A 4842-nucleotide genomic window follows, 5' to 3' on the forward strand; every position below is an offset into this window, starting at 1 on the left:
GAGCCCGCCACGTCGTCCCCACAGCCACATGCTCCAACGAGTGAGATCGATTCAGACGACACTGCACACGCAGCTGCACAGTTAGCTCGGCATGTGACACACGTACGACACTTCGAACATTTTCTAAATACACAAGCACTAAGGCCTTGTTTAGTTCTCAAAATTTTTCAAGATTCCCCGTCACATCGAATTTTACGACACATGCATGAAGCATTAAATATAGACGAAAACAAAAACTAATTACGCAGTTTACCTGTAAATCGCGAGACGAATCTTTTGATCCTAGTTAGTCTATGATTGGATAATATTTGCCATAAACAAACAAAAGTGCTACAGTAGCGAAATCCAAAATTTTTTACAAACTAAACAAGGCCTAAGACTTGTCAATTGTTTTCTAGGTGAAAAGTTTTTGGTTATCGTGATACTTTTGTTTGTATTTGACAATTACTATTTATCATAGATAAACCAGGCTTAAAAGATCCGTCTCATAAATTATTGTCAAACTATACAATTAATTATTTTTAATCTACATTTAATACTCTATATATGTGCCCGCAAGATTCAATGTGATGGTGAACATCCAAAATCCAAAAACTTTTTTCAAGATTCTCCATCACATCGAATCTTAGACACATGCACAATACATTAAATATAGATAAAAAATAACTAATTACACAATTTGCCTATAATTTACGAGATGAAGCTTTTGAGCCTAATTAGTCCATAGTTGGACAATAATTACCAAAAACAAACGAAAGTGCTATAATACTCAAAAAATTTTCATCCAGAAAACTAAACAAAAACAAAGCCTAAGAGCATCTCTAAGAGTTTTGCATTTGAGTAATTTGCCAAAAAGCTCCAAAAGAGGTATCCAACGATTTTGTATTTGGAGTTTGCAATTTGGGCAACTTGGTAAATGAGGGAGCAAACTTGGCAAAAATGCCAAGTTGTGGACGGCTTTGCAAACCTGATCGCGCGAGCAAAATCACGCGCGAGGAAAAGCGCGCGCCTCAAGACCTCCTATTTTTATTCTTTGCCAAGTCCAAATGCCAATTCCCTTGGAGATAGCCTATTTTTATCCTTTGTATTTTGTTATGTGAGTTTACAAATAACAACAAATGCCAAGTCAATTTGTCAAAGTCTCTAGAGATGCTCTAAGAGAAATAAATAGCGGACCAAAATAAACAAAAACAACTGAATTGCAGAACAATAATTTTTAACTAATATAGTGGAAGTTTTCTACTATAACAATAATCTATTACAAGTATCCGCTATAAAATGTTTTGCAAACCTATGCAATACTGAGTTGTACTAAAAGCTGTGTCTAGCTCCTCCATGCAAAGCGTATTTTTTTTTAAAAAAAAAAATTGAAAACTCTTTACCAAGAGCTTCGGTGCTCTGCTCTCTTTTTTTTAAAAAAAAAAATCGGAGGTTCTTTGTCGAGAGCCCTGTACGGCTCTCGGCAAAGATTGACGTTGCTGTCACTTTAGGACGTCACAGTGATGACTTACGCGCTCGGCAAAGCCTTTGCCGAGGGCAAAACCCCTTTTGCCAAGTGTGTCGGACCCTCGATAAAGACCTGGATCCAGTAGTGACTATCTAAAAAAACTAAGAGCGTAGGTGAGAAACTCTAAGTTGCATTAGAAAAAGCCATTAGCGATGCTAAAGTGTTGGATTAGCGTTTTGAAGCAGCTGATCCCAAGTCGTTGGCCCAATTCATCCATCACATTTGCAGCACAGTAATTTCCAGATCGCCCGAGGACCATGCATATTTGACCTTTCGTCTTCTTCGACGGATGAATTATTTATTTGGAAAAAACTGTTGTCTTCAACAGCCCTATCAAAAAAAAAGTTTGATTTTGACAGTAACCTCACTTTCATTGACGCTTGCGATCGATTAGTTTTTGCGTCATCAACGTCGTCAACTTCCCATAAGTGAAGGGTAGCTTCTGCTTTGACTTGGAGCGGGCACGGCCTCACGGGTTGCTTTCGCACACCATATGCAAACCGACAGGTAAATGAAAACATCGTCGTCATGGCCACATTCGATAGATTATGAAGTATGAATATACTACCTTCATCATCATAAAAAGATACAACAATGGATTACGTGCCACGAAAAGTAATTCACGTTTAACTAAATTTTTAGTGAATAGTATTTATATTTATAACTTTAAATTGATTTATTATACAAATATATTTTATACTTAATTTAATAATATTTATTTGGTATTATAAATATTGATATGTTCAAGCTATAATTTGTCGAACTTAAGGTACTAAAACGTGACGTGCTAAAATTACATTCTTTCTATAGGACAGAGGTAGTATGTCTCACGTCAGAAATTAATTGGTCGAAATCCTATTAGCTTGACTTAGGGCATTTGGATCCCAATTGCTAAAAATTAGCAATATGTTTAGATGCTAATTAGAAGGATAAAACATAAACTAATTTCAAAACTAATTATATTAGGGGTGACTAATTGACAAGAAGAATCTTACTGTAGCACTATATGAGCATATCATGCCCTAATTAGGACTAATAGATTCGTCGTCTTGTCAATTATTTAGTCACTAATTATGTAATTAGTTTTAAAATTAATTCAGGTTTGGTTCTTCTACTTTTTAGCAGCTGGGATCAAGCACTGGCCCTTAGTGTAACATCTTTCTAAAATGGAACAATATATATGCTTAATAAATACATAGAGTACTACAGTCATGATCGAACTAGTCGCTAGGTAAGAACATCACGCATATAGGATCAAGCTATAGCTAACGCGATGGCGATTGATGGAGCAAGCTAACGCGATAGATCGATGGATGGGGATGGATGAATTGTTCCAAACCGATGTACTGTATTTGGATTATATTGTCAGTTCAGCCGGCGCCATCGTTTGAGATCTGATACAGATCTCTCTGCATCCGATCCGATCCTGGCAAGGATGATGATAGATCTCCTAGGATACACACGTGGATGTCTGCCTGATGTCCGGACGATCAACGATGGAACCTGTCGGCTGTGGCGTGCATGCATGGCCGATCTGTCATCGTCTTTGAATGGACCGCATGGTGCAGGCTATGCAGCTGCGTCAACAAACACCAATTGGAATCATGCATTAGTGTGCAGTTCGTGTTAGGGATAGTCTCTCCGTCCGTGAAGAATGTAATTATAGGATAGTACGTGCGGATCAAAATAGTTCTAGATTAACTAAATTTGTATAATGTTTCTTATATTTTTTACTCTAAATAATATTTTTATAAAAATATATTATATAACAAATTCAATGGTAAATTTTTAGATTTTTTTAATATAGATTTAGTCAAAATTTGATTTATTTGATATTTTAATTAGTGAGAATTATATTTTTTTTATAGACGGAGGGAGTATATATACACTATACTGTGTGCCGTGCGTGGGCGAAAGTTCAATTCCATCGGGCTCTACTGAAACAGGCAGACACTATCTTTTCAGTTTTGACAGATGAAATCGACTTTTGACATGTCGGGGTCTGATTTTTGTTCCTAGCAGAGCGAACAAACTGGCGCAGGCACTATCTATCGCTCGCAGTCGTCGTTATCGGAGAGATCGAAGACGTGACCTAGCAGAGCGAGCTACTACAGGTCAGGACGATTCAGATGCCTACTGTACATGTGAATAATCTTTGACGGAAACGGAATATCGCCCCGGTCGCGGCTGGACAGTGACACTGTCACACTGAACCTTGTATATATGTACGTGTCTGGCCTTCTAGCTTAGACAACCGGCGGCCGGTGTGCAGAATTAAGAGAGGGACTTTTGTGAGATCGATGCTGCACTGTGACTATTGATCCAATCACTAGCTAGGCTTTACCGTACGTACAGGCGGGGATGGTGTCATGCGTGCATGGATGGTGTTTCGCTTCAACTTATCTGCTAAATTTGTTAGCCATTTAATAGTTTTTATAACAAATTAGCCAACAGCAATTTTTAATATAGCTTATCAGCTAAACAAACAAGACGGCGACTTCTGATTTCTTGTACTGTACGAGCTTATTTGACTAGATCAATGCTAGCTACATATTGTACGCAAAGTCTTCCCCACCTACATTGCTCAGAAAATGAACTTATGAACGGAGGACAACTTCTTCATGAAGAGAACGCCTAGTCTTCCTCCAACCATGAATGTGAACTGGCACTATAATACCAGTGTTCAACATATGATTTCGTGTTGGCTGATAAGTCATAAAAGAAAGTACAATTAGCTGATTTGTCGTAAGAGAAAAATCACTACAGGATTTAGGCGCTTTGTCGGGTGCAAAAAGCATCCAGCAAAGTCCCCAAAACACCCGGCAATGCCTTTGCCGGGTGCAGCACCCGGCAGAGAGCCTCCGGCAAAAACCGACCCGGCAAAGGAGTCTTTGTCGGGAGCTTTTTGTCGGGCACCGACAAAAGTCTTTGCTGGGAGCCAGGTGCCATATCAGAGGCACCCGACAAAGAATTTAGATTTTTTTTTTTGAATTTCTTTGCCAGCGGCCAGCACCACGGCAAAGGTTTTTCCAATTTTTTTTATTAAAAAAATCTTTGTCGGGTGCTCTAACCTGACACTTGGCAAAGCTGGGAAGCCTGAACATGCAAATTCCCAATTTTGGCGAGTGCTAGGGCCAGGACACCCAGCAAAGGCTCTAAAATTATTATTATTTTTTATTCTATAATCACAAACACAACATATAATAGATATATATCACATCTCTGATATCACAAACACAATATAGCACATATATATCGCATCCATCTCGTCACAAACTCAAATCCTATATATATATATATATATATAGGGAAATTCCTTTTTACACGTACGTGTA

Source organism: Sorghum bicolor, chromosome 3, assembly GCF_000003195.3.
Source record: "Sorghum bicolor cultivar BTx623 chromosome 3, Sorghum_bicolor_NCBIv3, whole genome shotgun sequence".
Taxonomy (NCBI): Eukaryota; Viridiplantae; Streptophyta; class Magnoliopsida; order Poales; family Poaceae; genus Sorghum; species Sorghum bicolor.